The sequence below is a fragment of the Lepidochelys olivacea genome (genome assembly GCF_965140295.1).
Source record: "Lepidochelys olivacea isolate rLepOli2 genome assembly, chromosome: 7".
Taxonomy (NCBI): Eukaryota; Metazoa; Chordata; order Testudines; family Cheloniidae; genus Lepidochelys; species Lepidochelys olivacea.
In genome coordinates, this window is record NC_140417.1 from 3784412 (window position 1) to 3805388 (window position 20977).

General features: G+C 42.4%; 1 protein-coding gene across 16 annotated transcripts in view; it reads right to left on the reverse strand.

The window, feature by feature from the left end:
• Positions 1 to 20977, reverse strand: part of FHIT (fragile histidine triad diadenosine triphosphatase) — a 1100422-nt gene that overhangs the window by 916082 nt on the left and 163363 nt on the right. For 11 of the 16 annotated variants that reach the window (XM_084634705.1, XM_084634714.1, XM_084634709.1 and 8 more), the window contains one exon: positions 14042 to 14109. The exons of the other annotated variants lie outside the window; for them this stretch is intronic. The gene's annotated coding sequence lies outside the window, so the exon portion shown is untranslated. The remainder of the gene's footprint in view (positions 1 to 14041; positions 14110 to 20977) is intronic. 16 annotated transcript variants of the gene reach the window in all.

Consider the following 20977-nt stretch of genomic DNA (forward strand, 5'->3'; position numbering starts at 1 on the left):
ACACCTCTCTGCTTGTTCTGCTCCACATTCCCCTACTCATGCGTCCAAAGAATGAGTTTGCTCTTAGCCATTACATTGCACTAGGAGCTTGTGTTCAGTTGTTTATCCACCATGATATTTAAGAGCCTTTCGGAGTCACTGCTTTCCAAAATGTATTCCTCCACCCCATACATGTGATCTACATTCTTTGTGCCTAGAAGTATAACCCTGCATTTAGATGGATTAAAACACATATTGTTCAACTAAGCCCAGTTTACCATGATATCCATAATGATCTTCACAACTTATCTGTGCTTATCGCTATTTACCACTTTATCCGTTTTTGTCGCCTACAATCTTCACCAGCAATGGTTTTATATTTTCTTTCAGATCATTGACAAAGATATTGAATATAATTGAACCAAGAACAGATCCCTGTGTGACCCCACTAAAAATACCTCCACTGACTAATGATTGAGGATTATCCTCTGAGATTTTGTAACAGTTCTGTCACTTTTATATCTAGTGGAGCTGCAGGGCAGCATGTTGTACTTTTGAAAGATGTAATGGCTGCAATGTAAATATGTTGCTACTACTGTATTATTGCTGACGAACTATATTGTCAGCAGGAAGATGAAATTCATCCTAGAAAGACTATTTTGAAGCTGTAGAAAGAATTAAAAAATGACAGATTAGTGTCTGAACGTCATCATATTTGTATTTATGGACCTCTTTTCTGACTACCTGAAGTTTCACACACACTTTATCCTTCATTGGGTTTTTTGTTGTTTTTTTTACTGGGATGAGGACACCATGGCTAAGTAGTATGCACAAAAACCAAAGTCAAAAAGGCATCATCAGATAGCAGCATACAAGGGAAGGGATGCATGACTTTGAATGAATTTAAATTATGGGCATGGAAATTTATTTTAAAACATCTAAGGAAGCAATGCCTATCTTACTACCAGTTGTGCACTGGTTCTCAACAAAGGAGAGCTTTCCATCATAATGAACAGGAATTGGTCAGCACTATATTACAGGCTCAGCAGATAAGCCCCGGTTCACACTGATACTGCCACTTTTGATCCCCAAAATACTGTTGCCAGCAATGCCTACAGTACGATGGGACAAATTTATTATTTATCTCCACATATGCTGCACTGACCACCACAGCATTTAGCTGCAGCACATACATACAAATATCATCATCAATTTATAAGTGCCCATGACGGGCAGCAATACTGAAAAAGGAAGCCTTAGTATAGATGCAATACAGGCCAAAGTTTTGGCTGAGAAGTTGAGCCTGGCAACATGGTCTGGCAGTTAAAGAATTCAGGCTCTAATGTGAGGCCTGGAGGACCAAGTTGAAGTTTTTAGAACCTTCCAAAAAGTACACACTACCTCTAGTCTGGAAAAGAGACCATCCACAAAGGCGCCCTGGAAAAGAGACCATCCACAAAGGTGCTTCAGCTGATCTCAACCACTGGTGCACAAGGAGAAAAGCAGTTTCATAGAATCATATCAGGGTTGGAAGGGACCTCAGGAGATCATCTAGTCCAACCCCCTGCTCAAAGCAAGACCAATCCCCAATTTTTGCCCCAGATCCATAAATGACCCCCTCAAGGATTGAACTCACAACCCTGGGTTTAGCAGGCCAACGCTCAAACCACTGAGCTATCTCACCCCCCTTAGGAGATAGTCACATTGTCCCCTAAAAAGACTTCAGACAAAGCCAATGCCAATTTTCACATCACAATGAAGAAAATTTCATTCATTTCCTCTTCCCTCCAGAAAACAAAACAACCCTCACTGCCCCACCACACACATACAGCTGGTGCAGACCACCACTTAATGCAAAATGCAAACAGCGCCATGTCACTGGTATCTGCAATCTGCACGGATAAAAGAAACCAGACACTGGTTTAGAGCACAACTTTGCATTATTTCAGTGCCCTAAGGTACTGCATGAGACTTGTATAGCAACTGAGACACCAAAGGTTGTTTCTCTACCACTCTTTATATTTTCATAAAAGTTACCCTGTAGTCTTCCAATATTTGATTAGTTATTGTTTAAAGGAACAGCGTTAGTATACACACCTGAATTTCTGCAAATGTTGTAATTATTTTGTTTGTTAAAGAGAATGAGTATAATTCAGCCATTTAACCATACTCTACCCAATTTTACGTATGTAAGTGCACATGTACAATGCAGCCTAAATATGATAGGCCTACCTCCTCTTTCCATGGATGCTTTCTATTCTACCCCAGTCTATATTTGTACTGTCAACAGCACTGGGCCTTCAGCAGCAGAAAGAATAGTTAAAATAAGACCCTTTTCAGAAAATCTAACACTGTTTATGTTCCAACATAATAGGTACAATCATGTACAGTATGTATTTGAAGCCTGTTCAACAGATTTAGAATTTCAAGGTGAAAAGTTTCTAATTCGCATTGCAATGCTATTTTTATGTAAAGTAGGTTTGACTTATGCAATGGTATTTCATCAGTGTACCATTACAGATAAATGGCACCCCAAAACGGAATAGTTTTGTTGGAACATCATGCTACATCACAGCAAGAGTGGCATGAGCTGTAGCTCAAATAAATTTGTTCGTCTCTAAGGTGCCACAAGTACTCCTTTTCTTTTTGAGAATACAGACTAACACGGCTGCTACTCTGAAACCAGTAACTGGTGCAGTAAGGTTGTATAATGGTTTCTATTCTCATGCCATGTCAGTTCCCCAGCATTTTTCAAAACTTTAATTTTTAATGTGAGTGAGAATTTTTTCAAGCATGTAAAGGTAAGAAATTATAAAGAAAGTCTGAGAAAAAATAGATCAGCAATTTTTTGTTAAGGGGTCAGTGAAAAAAATACAATTTGCTGATTATATTTAAAAAAAATGATTGTGTCTTTATTTGAACATCTCTACAGCAACAAACAGAAGGGATTAAAAATTTAAGTGGGTCTGGACAACAGCGCTTTATTAAAGAAAGTGCCAATGATACTTCTGATGAACATTTATTTAGGCCCTTTGAAAATTACACACATGAGCAATGTGTTTTGTGCAGGGTTTTTGCAAAGCTCTTACTGAAGCTCTTTGTGTTAAGAAAATATCACGGAGGAACAGTTAAGAACTCAAAGTCAGGAAATGCCTCAGTTAAGGTTGCAAACACAACCTTAGTTCCGTTCTCTGTGTAAAACTTCAGCCACCTATGAATGCCAGTACTTCCATTGTGTTTCCTGCGCCCCATAGCCTCCATTGCAGTATAGCCTTCAATACCTTCTCAATGGTTTAGGGTCCCCCCAAAAACTCTCAACTTCAAGACAAAGCTAGGAAAAGGAGGTGAGCTCAATACAGGGTGAGCTCACCTATCATAAAATTACCAAGGTCAGTCTTATCTCCCCTGCTGTGATGAGGCAAAGACAAAGCTGTGGAGAAAAATCAACTTCCCACGCACAGTCTATCACATTAAATCCAGGGGTGGGCAAAATATGGCTCGCAGGCCCGATCTGGCCCATCTAACATTTCTGTCCGGTCTGCCATGACTCTGGCGGCGCAGCAGAGCGCTCAGGTAGACTGCCTGCCTGCCGCGGCTCCATGCTGCTCCCGGAAATGGGTGGCTGCTGCTGGCATGTCTCTGCGTGGCCCTGGCGGGGGGGAAGGAGAGGCTCTGCACGCTGCCCCTGCCCCCAGCACCATCCTCACAGCTCCCATTGGCCAGAAACAGGAAAATGGGAGCTGCGGACACAGCTTACAGGCACGGGGCAGCACATGGAGACCCACTGCCCCACTACCCCCAAGGGGCGCACAAAGACATGCCAGCAGCAGCCGGCCGCAGCCGCTTCCAGGAGCGAAGTGGTAAGCACCTCCCGTCCAGAGCCTGCCCCTCGCACCTCAAACCCCTGCCCCAGGCCAGAACCCCCTCCTGCACCCAAACTCCCTCCCAGACCCTGCACCCCTTTTTGACCCCAATCCCCTGCCCCAGCCTGGAGCTCCCTCCTGCACCAAACTCCCTCCTGCACCAAACTCCCTCCCAGAGCCCACACCCCTCACCCACTCCTGCACCCCAACACTCTGCACCAGCCCAGAGCTCCCTCCTGCACCCCCCCCTGCAACCCAATGCCCTGACCCCCCTCCTGCACCAAACTCCTCCCAGACCCTGCACCCCAATCCCACTGCCACCTCAACGCTGGAGACTTTCCCCACTGCAGGGAGCTCCTGAACCTTTCCCCACTGCCTCCTCACTGCCAGTCTTCCGTTGGCATGCGTAGCTACACACCACACGATGGATATAGCCTGCTTTTCACTGCAGTGTGTAGCTACACATACTGTACATGCCACCACAAGAGGTATGCAGTGTAGATTCAGCATCAGAGCAGTGCAAAAACTCTCTTGGGGGCGTGGGAGTTTAGCAGGGACTCCCTGAGCCGTGCCGTCTCTCTCCCAGCTTCCAAACTGAAACTGAACTTAAACTCTCTTTGTACAGTCAGCAGGGCCGTCCCCACCAATTATGATGCCCTACGCAGCCTGAGTACCTGCTCCCCGCCAGGGGGTGAGGGCTGCACTCAAGGCCTGCAGGGCCAGGGAGGCAGGAGCTGTGGGGGGCCTCTTTGGGGGGCCCCACAGGCCCAGAGCGGCCCGGGGGATTAGCAGGGGGCCTGGCGCCGGTAGCGGGAAGTGGCTTGGAGGAGGGGGAAGGACTGCCCCCCGCCCCCAGCACTCACTGGCAGCGGGAAGCGGAATGATGCGGCTGGGAGCTGGCAGAGTGGAGCGGGCTGTGGCCAGGTTGCTCCGCTTCCTGCCTCTGCAGTGAGTGCGGGGTCAGTGGGGGAAGAGGTGGAATGGGGGCAGGCTGGGGGCAGAGCAGGGGGAAGACTAAGAGGCAGGGTGGAGGGAGTTGTCCTCAGCCCCACACACTCCCTAGAGACGGCCCTGCCCCTTGCAGTGGGCACAGCCCATGTGGGGGCCAGCCAGGGGATAGGGCTGGCCATCAGAGCTGGTGCTGCCGCCTATGCAACACGCAGCTGCCTAGGGCACCATGAAATTTGAGGCAATTTGGTGCCCCAAATTTCATGATGCCCTATGCAAGTGCGTATTTTGCATATGCCTAGGGACGGCCCTGACAGGCCCTCCCGTTGCTGGCATATGAGCAGCCATGTGTCACTGATCCAGCAGACTGCTCATCCAGATCACCCCAGGCAGAAACTGCCTATTGGCCTCAACAGAAATTTCAAGTTCCTTCTGTCCACACCCCTGACTCCAAGCATACTGGGAAATAGGGTCTGTGGACTCTGGCAGCCATCTTAGTTGTAGTTCTTTTGATGAAGCCCCTTAGGCCTTGTCTACACTAAAGGGAAAAGTCAATCTAAACTGCACAATTTGAGTTACGTGAATAGCATAACTCAAATCGATGTAGCTTAGATCTACTTACCGCGGGATCCACACTACGTGACGTCGACGGGAGACGCTCTCCCATCCACTCCCCTTACTCTTCTCAATCAGGTGGAGTATAGGAGTTGATGGGAGAGTGAGCGTCACCCATTCAGTGATCACCACAGCGTCAATCCTCCGGTAAGTGTAGACAAGCCCTCAGAGGCTCAATCTAAAGATCCAAGAGTTAGCAAACTCCAAGTGGGGTTATAAGTATGAGAGCCATAAATCATCATTTTTTTAATTTTAGGACTATCTCTGTTGCTTTTCTCTAATTACTAAAAGTGAGTAAATTAGTCCACATTTCATTTCCTTAACAGAGCCTCTGCTTCTCTGAAGCTTCCCAGGAAAAGTGACTGAAACAGTAAAAATTACACGGCTTTTTATCTCTCCTGCAAAAACATGACAAGCCATTTTTGCAAGCAAGTTCCCATTTAGGATGAGATCTTGTCAAACAAATTTCAGACCAAATGTACTGTGAAAGAGCTGAGATATTAATCCCCCCAAATCAGGCCTTTTTAATGGAAATTCCAGATCAACCTGAATTACTGCAGTGCTATCAGCAAAATTCTAACACTGTTATTCCATTAACTATAATTTCATGAAACTACAAGGTTGTCATAGTTAACAGAGTGAGAGCTGTGATCAGAACATAACAGCATCATTAAAACATGAAACAACCAAACAGTATTGGCTTTAGACAGGGGCTTGTATGTCGCTACTGATCAGCCATAGCGTTCTCTCAACAGGTACTGTGGATTATAAATTCAAATCCCACATGAGAGACTGAACTCACGATAAATGAGGCCACAGTGCTTAAAATATAATTCCATATAGAAAGGCTGATTAACAAATATTACAGGTGAAAGCCCAGGTAATTCCACACATATAATCTATATTCTGCTACTGCAAGGCATTCTCAGATCATTGGAAACTGTATTACAATATATTTTGCATTTTTAATTACCATGGAAGTGCCCAGATCAATGGCACATTTCCTACAATGTGTAAGTAAAAAACATCACCACTTACATAGTAATATGTATTATAGTTCGAGCACGCTCCTATATCAATATAAATTAAATAATTTGTAATGAAAGCCCATAAATAGGATTTAATTAGAGAAATTAAATAATTACCATCTGTTTATTTTAAAATGTAATTTTCCATAAGTTTATACACATGACCCTTAAAACAAACAAGATCTAACTCAGTTCTCTGATATACCATTGTTAACCAAGAGAAACTCCATTAAAGTAAAGCAGGCAGCCAAATTTACACTAGTGGGAGAGAAAAGTATGGCTCACAACCTTTCTCCAATTCACATCCCTATTCTAATTTCCCTTTGCGTTCCATGCTTCCATCCAATCACTACTTCTCCACACAATCTCATTTATCTCCTGCAGCTTCCATTCACTTTGCCCCTTTGTACATGGAAACATCTCCCACATCTTGTCCAAACATCCTGTTTCTTCTCCTTCTTCTTCATCTTGGGTCAGATCAATACAACTACAAAAACAACGAGGAAAACAACTACAAAAACAACTACAGTTACATTCTAAGAGCTTCATTCTGCTCTTCAGTTGGTAAAAAGTATGCAGGCACCTCTTATTGCTGCAGTTCTGAATCCAGGACTAACAAGAACATATTTTATCTACAAATCTCTGCACTCCTGTAGCTCCACCCTGCAGAAAGAGCTAAATGTCCCCACACTGCTCCGTCAGCTCAGAGGGGAGACTACTCCCCCTATACTTGTGAATGGCTGATTATTTTCAAGAGACAAGCATAAATCCCAGAGGGGCACAGGCATCAGCTATTTAAAAGTGGGCAGTGATGGTTAGGTTTCGGTCACAGCCCCATGGCCCCACTGACCTGGCCAGCATAGCAGGATAGACATGCTTGTGGTTCTTTTTTGTGTGTAAAGGACTCTGCAGATGTAAAGATGTAAATCTCTTACTGAGATTACAAAGTATTTGAACAGGTTGGTCAACTGATTTATGGAGCATTACAGGGAGTCAAGATGTAACAAACACACAGAGCAGCCAGGTATATAGCAAGGGCCAGGGTTGACATGAAGCAAAATACACTGTGGTAGTTGTATTTATTTTGTTTTCTTGACAGAATATCATAAAAAGAATCACAAACCACAAAACTCATAATGACAGGAAAAGGTGTATTTAAAACCTTGCTTGCAGAATAACAACAGGTATACTTACAGCAGGCAAATATTTAGTGCCTTTGACAACAGTTGTTTAAATGACAGCACATATGGGCCCTTAACTGACACCCATCTATAGTTCTGCCTATACGGATGCAAGAGCAATCGTGATTGTTTGCAGCTTACCACTGAACAGCAGCATAGGCATGTAACCTATTCCTCTGGAATACACCATGGTAATATTACCAAACAATTCAATAACAATTTTCAGGAAGTGGTAATAGTCCATACATAATTAATTTGCTTTAGTCTGTAAGTACATATCTCTCTGTAATACTGCATTAAAACTAGCAGTTACTGCAGCTTAAACCAAACAAACTCACATTTTGTTATTCTGTATCAGAGCCAAGGAGTTCTATTTTAGTTCTCCAACTATTATGCTGAGCAGGCTTCATTATGAATGTCTTTTAACGGAGAACTAAACCCCTTAAATCATAATTTAAGCAAGAAGCATACACAATTATATAAAATAGTATTGCAAAATAGTGTTAACATTATAAATGAAGCGAGGCTTCCGAAACTAAGCATTTCTATCCAAAAAGGCCTAATAAATAATTTGTCCAAAATGCTCTTCTTTTGCATTATGAAAAGCCTGCAGCATGTTTTTCACCATTCAATGCCCACAGTAGGTGTATCTGTATGATATCATCCTACTCCTTATGCACACCCTAAAATAGAACTTTGCCAATGAATTATATTGGCTAAAAGCACAAGTTGTACACTTTGCAAACCACGAATGTCAGAAAGAGGAAAAAACGATGGATGCTTTAGAAACTGCCTGTTATCCTTTTAACGGAGGGCCATTCTGACTCTTACTGTCGATAGTTTTGCTGTTGTCATTCATTGTGCCAATAGAAATCACACTGGGAAACTTTAACACATACTCTGGGGCGAAGGGACTGCGCTAGTCTTTATTATGTATGGAAGTGGCTTCTCACAGACTCTAGGTTGTTGTTATTGTTTCTGTTATTTGAAAGTTTGCACATCAGTGCCAGATTCAAGGATGGCAAATGCCAGTGCAAATCACGTCAGAACTATGTGATTATCAATCCCATCCCTGCACGCTCCCATTCTCCATCACAGCTCCAGTTTTCAGACACGTGTCTATGTCTCTACGCCAGCATATGCCTTTAACCCAATTTCCCCTTATCACTTTGTCCTCCTTTGTTCCCACAATTATTCCCCCTCCCCCGCATTTCCTCATCCTCAGCAGCTTCCTTTCATCTGGCTCCTTACCCTTTGCTAACAAACCTGCCCTCAAAAACTCTCTTTCATGATCCTGCCAGCGTGGCTAATGAAGGACCTATCTTCCCTCCTTCCTTCTGCCTCCAAACTTTTCAAATCTGTAACTCTTTTCTCTCTCTTTATTCAGGTTCTTATACTGGGTCCCACCTCTGAAGTGTCAGATCACTTCCCAAGAGTGCAAACAGCAAAAGTGATATCAATCCCTTCCATTCCTGCTCGCCACCGGTCAGGAAGGCAGGTTTAGTGTCTGGGGTTTTTTTAATATAAATACAAAGTATGAGAATGAAGGTAGTATTGCAGACATCCTGGGCAAAGAGGTCATGTTGCTTTTAGTCTGAATGCAGCAAAGTGAATGGTGACTCTTATTTCATCTAGCAGCAAATTCCATACATGGGTCTTGTTCCCCTGAAGGCTCATGAATTTCCCCTTATTGGTTGACAGTTTCGTTGTTCCCGTGGCAGGGATGGTGTCCCTAGCCTCTGTTTTGCCAGAAGCTGGGAATTGGCAACGGGATGGATCATTTGATGATCATCTGTTCTGTTCATTCCCTCTGGGGCACCTGGCATTGGCTGCTGTCAGAAGACAGGATACTGGGCTGGATGGACCTTTGGTCTGACCCAGTATGGCCATTCTTTTGTTCTTATGTTATATTCTAACAAAGCAGTCGTGGAAGGTCACGTTCTTAGAAACAGGTCTTTTGGGTAGCCAGGGCCAGTCTCGGGACAACAGCCTTAAAATTAACTCTGTGTTAATGGGGAAGCAGTGCAGACAGCAGCTAATCAGGGTTATGTGTTCCCAGGGACCTGTGCTGCTGAGCAAGTGGGCTGCTGTGTTCTGGACCAGCTGGAGTTCTCTCTTGGCACAGGGCTTCACTCCTAAACACAGAGAATCACACTAGTCAAGCCTAGATATTACAGAAGTATAGACCACCATGGCCAAGGCCGTGTGCAGAGAATTGGGTTCAATCTTCTGGCCAGGCTCAGATGGAAGTGAGCATTTTTGTCACTCTGGCTATTTGGATGTCCAGGTGTGTCATAAATATAAAGGGAAGGGTAACCACCTTTCTGTATACAGTGCTATAAAATCCCTCCTGGCCAGAGGCAAAATCCTTTCACCTGTAAAGGGTTAAGAAGCTAAGGTAACCTCTCTGGCACCTGACCCAAAATGACCAATGAGGGGACAAGATACTTTCAAATCTGGAGCGGGGGGAAACAGGCTTTTGTCTGTCTGTGTGATACCTTTGCTAGGAACAGATCAAGGATGCAAGCCTCCAACTCCTGTAAAGATAGTAAGTAATCTAGCTAGAAAATGCATTAGGTTTTCTTTGTTTTGATTTGTAAATTCGCTATGCTGGAGGGAATGTGTATTCCTGTTTTTGTGTTTTTTTGGTAACTTAAGGTTTTGCCTAGAGGGATTCTCTATGTTTGGAATCTGACTGCCTGTGAGATTATCTTCCATTCTAATTTTACAGAGTGTTTCTTGTATCTTTGTTTTGTTCTTCTAATAAAGTTCTGTTTTTTAAGAATCTGACTGGGTTTCTAGGGTCCTAAGAAACCCAAGCTGGTCTGTGCTCAACGTGTTTATTCTCAAGCCTCCCCAATAAAGGGGGTGTAAGGGCTTGGGAGGATTGCTGGGGGACAAGGAACTCCAAGTGGTCCTTTTCCCTGGTTCTTTGTTAACACGCTTGATGGTAGCAGCATACTGTTCAAGAACAAGGCAAAGTTTGTGCCTTGGGAAAGTTTTTAACCTAAGCTGGTAAAAATAAGCTTAGGGGGTCTTTCATGCGAGTCCCCACATCTGTACCCTAGAGTTCAGGGTGGGGAGGGAACCTTGACAAGGTGCAGTGTGGAATCTAAAATGACCCCCAAGAATATGGACCAATTTAACAATCTGAGGGCAGATGCTTTAAATGGAAGGGGCTATTGTGGAGAAAGTTATTCCCAGCAGGAAGCAGAAGAGTGCCTGCATTTGCTGAAGTTGAGTTAAATTTGTCTATGTAATATGTTTCTTGACAAAAATCCTTCCCAGGCATTAGAAAACCAAATCCTGTTGAAAGGATGTGACCCAAGTCAAGAACAAGTATTTAGACCCTTATTTTAGTTAGTTTCAGTTCATTGACTGTACTTTCGGAGAATGAGAAGACTGATAAAGCATCCACTAAAGTCTATCATCTCATCTTGTAGCTGTTCTGTTGTCCATCTTTACTCCTTTTTAGTCTAATTTATTGTGTAGCCCCAGTGATTAAAGGGGAATGAAACAGCGGGGGAGCCTCACAGAATTAACCAGAGAGAAGAGTGAGCACTGCTTACCCAAACCCAGAAGAAAAGAGGAGGAGCTAACCTCTCTTTTTAGCACAGGTTGGGGACATGCGCAACTGCAAAATTCCCTTTATTTTAACATCAGTGTAGCACTGTAGGTAAAGGAAACACATTTTTTTACAGTTCATTCTAAACAATATACTGACATACTCAGGACTTGAAGCTTGAGATTTTATTTTCTAAACAAGTACTTTCCACATATGTTCCTTTGGATCAAAAAGTCAACAGTCAGCCCCACCCTGAGCAGAGAGGGCAGGGCTGAGGCACATGAAAGATTACCAGAGCAGAGATGTTGGCAAGCACTGCAGTATATACAGAGGAGCCTTAAATGCAAGGACAAGAAGTTTGACCTTGTTGCATAAAGCAATAAACCAGTAAAGCAGAACCACTGAAGTGATTTAAAGGAGGAGGATGCTACATGATCAAAGCAACAGTAAAGAGAGATGACTTTGCCAGCAGTATTTTGATGGTCTGGACTGAAGGTCAAAGATACTTACTGTAACCCTAAAATAATGCTTAATAATTGTCAACATTATACTCAAAGTTCTATGTACAAGTAGACATATGTTCTCAGTCAATAGAAAAACTTTAAAATGAAAAATTGAACCATCTTACAATTTAAATACACTTGTAATATTTCCCAATGCTGTATTCATGTTTGATATCACTTGAAAGGGCTTACTGAACTGAGAAGAGGGACACAAATTCAAAATGACAGAACAAAGTACTGTGCATGGCTCAGTTATGAATGTTTACACTTTTAAAAAAAAGTCATCTTGGTTTGTAAACCGCAGACAGACACTCTAACCAATGGGAGAACACACAAAAGATCTGAATTGTGAAGAGTTAGTCTTCTTCTATTATTTATCTTTCATCAGTTTGTTTGTTTTTTGTTATATCTCACTAAGGCTGTTTTTCTGCCTCTTTTCCATCTTGCTTTAATCAGCTAACAGGAAAGTATCTTACATGTAAATTTGAGTTCAACTACTTCCTTCAAACACTTACCAAGGTGGACAGTGGGACACGTCCCTTAACAGCAGGAGGGCCATGATACTCCCCTCTTCCGTCTCTAGGGGTAACTTCCTGGGAAGTGAGTGCATGGATCGTGTGACTGAGAGCTTGTCTATATGAAGTCAGTGAGTAGCAAGCCGGGGTACAAACCTACCTCATATTAGCTTGTTATGCACTGTCCATATGGACCTAGTGCTGCACGCTAGAAATTCCCTAGTGAGCTTTAAGCTACTTCCTTTTCAAAGTGGGGAAATCAAAACGCACTAAGGAACTTTTAGTGTGCACCAGGAGGGTCCACACGGACATATAGCATGTGGGAGGCTAGTGAGAGGTAGATTTACACCCCAACTTGCCATGCATTAACTGTTTGTATAGACAAGCCCTGAGTGAATGGGGAGGGGGTGAATGGGACTGACAAGTGTCATGCCTTGGGTGGCATGCTCACACATTTGAATTCCCACATCACACCTGCCTGCATCTGTGCTGGAATGTCATATATCCTGGTGAGGGGGGAAAAATGAGGCAGCAGTCAAGCCTCAATGTTTCATGTGGATTTCCTCCTCCAGGCAATGGAGGCTGCTGTAGAGCCACAGTCTCTCTTACTCCTCCCCATCCCCTTTTCAGTGCTCCCCTGCTGCCCCACTGAGAGGAAAGACAGACAGTAGCATGAGCCCTGCTGCCATGATAAAGGACTATAGCTGGGGGAGTGAAATGGTGGGGATGGGGGAGCCCAGCAGAGAAGAAGGGAGTTTGTGTGTGAAAGGGAAGTGGAAACCACAACTGGGAAAGAAAGGAATGGAGGAGGAGGCATAAATCACAGTTTCTCCATTAAGGAGGAAGAAGCCCTAGCAGCAGCTCCCTTGCTTCACTCACACCTCTTGCAAAGGGCATCTTATAAGGAGCTTTTCAAAACTTGGCACCTGAGGATGAGTGGAGAGTTGGGGTGAAGGGAGAGATCAATGAATGAATGGGAGCAGTGAGATTCCGGGGAGAGTAGAAAGGTTGGGGGAGGATTTGAATGTTTATAGTGTGAATGCACATATGAGCAACTGAGATGATTCTGGAGGCCCTGAAGGAGAGACTGAAGTAAGAAAGAAGAGGGGGAGCTTCAAAGAGAACATGGGGAGGTGAGGGAAGAAGACACAAAAAATGTTGTGCCAGAACAAAGGAGGTGGATAGAGAAGGGACGCAGACAGACGCAAGACTTGAGGAATTGAACTGTTTTGAAGTGGGGAGTTCCTCATGCTGGCTCACTCTGTATTGTGTTTGATGGGTTGGCTTTTCTTTAGAAGATTTTAATTTTTTTGTATTCAGCCCTTACTCTAAGGTACTGAGCTATCTCACAATAAGCTCCTTATAAATAGATTAAATAATAAATTATTCCCTGTACATAAACACATTACCATATTGATTCTTTTCTGTCTGGTAAACTAATTAAGCCGACATCAGGGCAAAGTCTGAAAGTATACTAACTTCTAATTATGCCCCTGTATCCAAATGTTTGACCGGGACCTTAGTCATTATCAGTGGAAATTTCAGAGTGGAAACCTTGGTTATACGAAGAACCTTTGTTTACTTTGTAAACTATTAAAACAAAGGTGATTTATTTTCTTAGGCTATTCCTATCTCAGACAGTAACCTCATTTGGGAAGATTTCTGAAGCAGTCCTGTGTGGGGATTTACTCTTAAATATTCCTGAAAATTATCATTTGTATTATTACTAATTGCCCATAGTACCCAAAGTGTGATAAGTAATTTCCAAATAGAACAGAAAGCACAATCCCTTCCCTGGAAATTCACAGTCTAAAGACACACAAAAGCAATTAACTTGACCTTACCTGCTAAAAGGCGTAACCCCGCTTGACACCTTTAACACAGCTCGTGAAGTCACTTGAGGCCAAATAACCTGAAAAATAGGGAGGTGGTTCGACTTCCAGGAGGCTTTCATAATGTAAACTTAATTCAAGCTCTATAACACAACTTTAAAAAAAAAACCTTCATGAAATCAATAACTTTTGTCTGGAGACCACAAACTTGCTGCTATATCGTATACATACAGGTACTAAAATTTATTCCATAATATGAGAGGTTAAATCCTTTGGGTGAAATCCTAGACCCACCGAATTCAATGAGAGTTTTGCCCTTTACTCCAGAAGAGCCAGGATTTCACACACCATATTATAAAATGGACTTAAAAATCGTAACTATCTTCACTAAAGGTTCGATCCACAGAAGGCCTTAGGCACCTAAAATGGCAGGTAGGCACCTATATCCAACATTTAGGTGCCACTGAGATCCTCCAAACCCTTGCTCAGCCACCACCTAACTTACAGGCAACTAAAATCCCTTGATGCCTAAATCTCCATTCCCTATGTTTCAGCCTCTGGGCATGTGCACTGCTGCCTCATTTAGATGCCTGGGCAATTATCTCATGCCCAAGGCCCAGCAGGACCCTTAAAGTGTTTTCCTACCAATCTTGCCTGAGCCAATAGGCATTCTCTGAGCATTCCTACACTCACACGACTCAGCCAGGAGGGGAGGGAGGCAGAGAGTGAGAGGAAGCAGCAGCAGCCCACCATATCATCTTTAGCCCATTGAGAGTTCATCAATGCGCACTAGTGTGCAGCAGAAGGTCCAGACAGTTAGTATGCAGGAGGTTAGCACACTTCACATTCACATCCTGGCTTGCCATGCACTAACTAGCCATGTAGACAAGCCCCGAGAAAGATCCACACCAGAATATCCCATAACCCAGTGCTTAGGGAACTCCCCTGAGACGTGGAAAACCCAAATTCAAAGCTTCAAAACCCTTCTCAACATCAGGCTGGGGAGGGGTTGGGGGTAACTGAACCCTTGTCTCCCACATCACAGGTGAGTGCTCGAACTACTGGCCTAAAGGTTAAAAGAGTGCCTCTTCTCCGCCCCCAGCCATTTCTTGCAAAAAAAACAGTTTAGGCACCTAAGTCCAGGAGAGGGTTCACAGCTGAGACTTTCAAGCAGAGTTAAGTGCCTGACTTCCTGAGAGGAGCAGGGCTTAGGCCATGCCCCTCTGCTCAGTATTTCCTACTTGCTACCTTAGACAGCTCCTTGATCAGCTCACTGCCTTTTGCGGATCCCATTCTTAGGCCTTGTCTACACTACTGCAATAAGTCGACCTAAGTTACACTACTTAGGTCATAGCTTAGGTCAACTTACTGTGGTGTCTGCACTGTGCTGTGGCAACGGGAGGCGCTCTCCCGTCAACTTACCTTAATCTTCTCCTTCTGGTGGAGTACAGGAGTCAATCACAGAGTGCTCTGAGGTTGATTTAGCGGGTCTTCACTAGACCCGCTAAATCAACCCCTGCTGTATCGATCACAGTAGCATTGATCCCCGGGAAATGTAGACATGGCCTTAGTCGCCTAACTCTTCCATGCACTGTATAGGGAGTCTAGGCATCTAAATTGGGGCTATGAATTCCACTGGATGGCAAGGCACCTAAAAGTAAGGCACTGTAATGGTCAGCATTGCAACACCTCAGTGCCTTTGTGGATCTAGCCCCAACTGTTACTTACACTATTCTAATATTGGAACATTGTAATATCTCAGAATGTTAGCTAAGCCAGTTCCAGTTTTGAAAAATCTGACAGCTTTACTTAGATATTCCATTATTAGATGTCTCATCTGAATAACTGGCTGCACTTAGGTTGTGCATACAGACTATGTGAATATTTAACTACTGCTACTTCTTTTTTTAAATCTTTTATTTAAAAGTGGAAAGACTATTCTACCAAACTATTCATAATCTAGGTTACAGAAGGAAATATATCAACATATAGTAATTGAGAACATTTCTAAACACATCTTAAAGAAGCATGGGATACAGAAATTAAGCAAAATATCCTATGTTGTGCCAAATGATAGAGATATTGTGGACTATAGAAAAGCTACTGGTCCTCATCTATCCAATTTCACTACTATAGCAAATGCCAAATAAAAGCGATACCTTCAAGAAATCCCATCTTTGTGTAGATATGCTTTGGGCATTAAGTGTGAGCTGTTTAATGGTCACTCAATGCCATAAAAAAATTATCTATCTAAATCAAATCCCATTACACAAATTCTCCTTCTTTCTTTATTTCTTCCTTTTTTGTTACTAGGCAGTCAAGGGAGCTAGCTAGCTCATTCACTCAGGGTAGAGAAAGAACTGATGAGATGTGGGGTCCTTAGGATTCTCATTGGAAATTTTTCTCTCCCAGCAGGTGCAGAATGGTATAAGCTCCCACCCCTACTCCTCCTGCCAACTGTCTGGATTGCCATATGTGAAACACACAGAACTACTATTTTCAGTCTTTTAAAAAAAATGGAGGGGATAAAATTTGGTCTGCTCAGCAGAGTTTTGGTAGAGGTTGTTTTGTTTTGTTTTTTTTTCGTTTAAAGCCACCTTCCATTAAAAAAAAAAATCACAAAATAGCAGTAATAGAAAATAACTAGTATAAATCCATCAAAGGAAAAGTAAAGTAAGCGACAGTAGGAAGAAAAGGGCAATGGTAGAGTTACATTTTAAGAATTTGAAAATTAACATCTTAAAATGTTGTGTGTCTGTTTATTCAAATAAGCATTTGATTTTATAAAACAGAGCTAGCAAATGATTAATTCAGAGGGTTTTTTAAATTGGTTATTATGTTAATGAGCTGACTCCTGGTAGGGGCTTTCCAAATGCCCGGAGGGACAGAGTCTTCCTTACGAAAAACACAAAGTAAAGACTGTTCAATTGGTCAAGCTTTAAAAATCAGCTACAGTTCAGCTGTAGTGAAAGGTATATGGATTTTTATCATGTGAACAACAAAAAGTATATTCCTTTCAGTTTTAAATAGCAGATTTGATCCACGGTTGTACTCTCCCTACACTCACAGAACTGGTGCTTAGATCAATAGAAGAGCCACACATGTAAGGACAGAAGGATAATAAAGATCAGCAATTGCAGGGTGAGAGCCTCAGAAACAATTTAGGGACAAGAAGATTTACTGGCCACTTGTGACAAGAGCTGAGAGCAACATAGTAAATAATCATAATTCCTTTTACTGGAAAATAAAATGGCTAAGGGGCAAACTGTGACTGTCTCTGTGCAGGTGCGTCATCACACCGTGCCCACTCACAAGGCTATGCCCTATGAGAGCAGGGTGTCCTAACACAGATGGCAGCACTGAACACCTGAGAGGGGCATGGCCTTAGCCCTGCCCTGCCCACTGTATGTCTGCTCCAGTTGGGAGACACAGTCTGCTCTTCTATGTAAGGTGCAGGAAAGAGCCACTGGTAAGATAACAGAGCAAGTGGAGGTAAGGCTGTCCTATGCAGGTAAAATGCTTCCTTCTACCAGGACTCAGGTAGTGCAGTTCCACACTGCTCTCATCATGGATCTCATCCTGCCTAGCAGCCTTAACCTGAAGTTTATTTAAAAAAATGTATAATTTAGATGAATGAAATTAAAGACTTCCACAATTTTTAAGAGAAGCCTTTTAAGTGCAATGATTTGCTATGAAAAAACATTAATGGTGCCAGAGGAAGTATTATATGCTATTATTAGATGAACAATAAATACATTTTAAAAAAATTATCTTAAATGGAAATATAGCAACAGATTTGAAGAAACCACACAAGACTTTCTTCAGAATGAACACTTCATGTAACAGTCAACAGAAAGCAGCTCCTCCAGTTTGTGTAGGCCATCAGTAAAAGCAATCTAACATATAACAAGACAAAATCTTTCTTCTGAATAGGAAGAGTGTTTAAATCAATTAGCTTTAGTAGGCAAAATATAATAACCGAGTTCAGGAATGGACTCTTTTTACTTTTGTCTTGAAATCTAACTGGATTCTCATGCTAAACTCCACAAGCTGCTCTTTAACAGGTTTAACTAATTTACTAGTTGCCTGAATTTTGAATTTTATCTTAACACAGTATTTAACTTTATCTTTTAAGCATGCAAAATATTTCAGCATCCATGCTAAGTATTTAATATATTAATATCAGAAGCCTTTTTCCCAGGAATTCTATTTAAAGGATCACCTGTCATATTAAATGCGAGTTCCTGTGTGAAATGACACAGCAAAAGTGATAACCCGTATGAATTATAACTAAACCAATGGAAGATTGTTGTTCTATGTTTTATTGCTTTTGATATTTCTTTAGCAATCATCATTGCAGTCTGTCTCAACAATTCCCTGTGCACTGACATTCACAATAATGTGTTTTCATCACAAAGTTAGGCGCTGTCATTAGATTTAGCAAAAGGCTATATTTTGCAGTTCCCAACCATTTTTCACACCTCACTGCTTCATTGGGATGGGAATGCAACAGTTTTTACATCTGTCATCTTTAGTTATAGTTACATGAATACAAGCATTAATAACAGATTACTGGAAATTTATAGAGAGATGGTTAAGTAGATACGTTCTTGTTATCCAACATTGTTGTGGGGTTAGGAAAGAAGGACATGTCATAGTCTACTGATGCGGCAGAGCAGATTTGTCAACCACAACTTAATCCTCTGTAAAGCTTACTGCAGGAGGGAGGAGTGGTGTCCCTCAGAGACTGACAAGGAGGGACCACAACCCGCTCCTTGGTTTGCAGAGCCAGGAAGGCTGCGCCCGCCCTGCCGGAAGCTGAGGGGCGGGACAAGAACGGAAGTATAAAAGGTGGGCCCTGCAGCTCAGTTGGGCTGGAGCTGCTGAGGGAGACAGACCCATCCTGCTTGCTGCTGGAGCCCAAAGAGAACCCCAGCCATACCTAGGACTTGCCAGAGCTGCCAGTCAACCAAGACACCTAGGAGCTGCTGGGACTACCACTGGCAACCTACCCTGGGGAGACGGAGGACACCCACAGAACAGCAGTACCACGCAAAGGGGACATAGGAAGTAGCCCAGGATACCCGACGCTTTGTTGCTCTGACTTGACTGCAGACCAAAGCCCCATAACCGTTTGGTGCCCTGCCCTGCCTGAGAGCCTGGGCTCATAGACTCAGTACAGCTCAGTCCAGCCTGAGGGGCCTCAGCTTTAAAGACAGCTAATTTTCACCTGATTGAGCACCATGACAAGAGCGTGACCGTGAGGAGGCATGGCCTCCCTCAGATATTGACAAGGAAGGACAGCCACGCACGCTTACACTTACAAAACACATATTTATTCAGTTTCATTATTTCATATCTACTTAATTCATATTTCCTTTTGATTTCTTACAATCACTCAACACAAAATACATTGGTTGTCAATGGTTGGGATGCTTAGAGTTATAAGCAGCAACGGTGCTTAACGAATGCTTTGGCCTACAACTTTTCAAATTCATCAAGTGATATAAAGATGCACAAGCTTTTTTTCACTCTACACAGAAAGCAATTCTCTATTACCGAACCTTTGTATTAAAGACACAACATAGGTGAAGCCACCAAACCAGTAAATACTTTCACTGCAGTTTAATTCTCTCAAGGGAAACAAAAAAGTAGCTTGGAGAATATAATGATTTGTAGGTCACTGAGAAATGGGCACTCTGGGGACAGATTAAGCACAGATCAGCTTTCAATGAAAGAATGCCATGCAAAGGAGCAAATTTGACTCTCTCTTCCTCTGAATATACTTCTTTGTCACCACCTTAGCATCCCTTTCTGAGGTCACGGAAGATCCTGAAAAGCAGTCCCAAAATATGATAATGTAAAAGGACATTCATATTAAAGAATAGTTGACCCAAGCCAAATAAAAACAAACTATATTCCAAAAAAATAAAAGATTTATAAAGTTTATTTCTTACATAAGGTTTGTAGACATGGATTAGAATCACCTGCTTTGGCTTGGGCACAGAAAAATCTAACAGTTCTCCAGCAGGTGCAGAACTAAGGCCTTGCCTTGACAGACAAGTCTGTGTCTTGGCTATAAAACTGTATCAAGGAGGAAAATCTATTACAAAGAGTGGCAGCTGTAACTGAGATAGGAAATGGCTTTTTAATTTTGGAATTCAGTTCAAGTGCAAGACTGAAATCATCCTTTCCAAAACCTCACTAACATGTCAGATTTTTTAAACAAAGTCATGTCTCTGTTTTTGCTGTACTTGATCAGAAGAACAATTAGTTTAAACAGATTAATACATCAAAAGATTTCCGCTATTATTGCTAAAGTTCTTCCAAGGAAATGGAAAAAAAGTCACAGAAGACACATGAATAATACATTTTTCAAATGTTGTTTTAAGGTTTTTAAATCTCAACCAATTACGTACCAATTGGTAGAGAGTGAAAAGTATTTGTGAAGTTCTCATAGATCTGAAACACCTGATCATCTGCCAGTGTCACTGGAGAGTGCTACTTCGGAGAAGACTGCAGTTGGGTAACACTGCCCTCATCAGCAGGTGTCACTGCTATCTACTCTAATTCCAAGTGTTCAAAAGAACAAAAGAAGATTTTGACCTGCTGAGAAAAAAGGCATGGCAAACTTAACATCAAACTAAGAACATACCTTTGATGTCTACCTGATAGCTGTAGTTCTGTTTGCTCTGCAGCAGCAATGCAGACTCTCATAATGAAAGAAAGGATCATCATTTAGGCTACTTACTAAGTAATAAGGCCATTAAACCAAGACTGAACAGACTTGACTGAAAATGGGTTTAGCAGTATGAATCTAAATCACCTGAAAGATCAGTACAGTTCTATTACATTGTACATATACCTGGAAGAGGATCATGAGCAATGACTGCTTCCTTTTTTAACTCATCCTTCATTTCAGCCTTACAAAAAGAATGAACGGAGAAG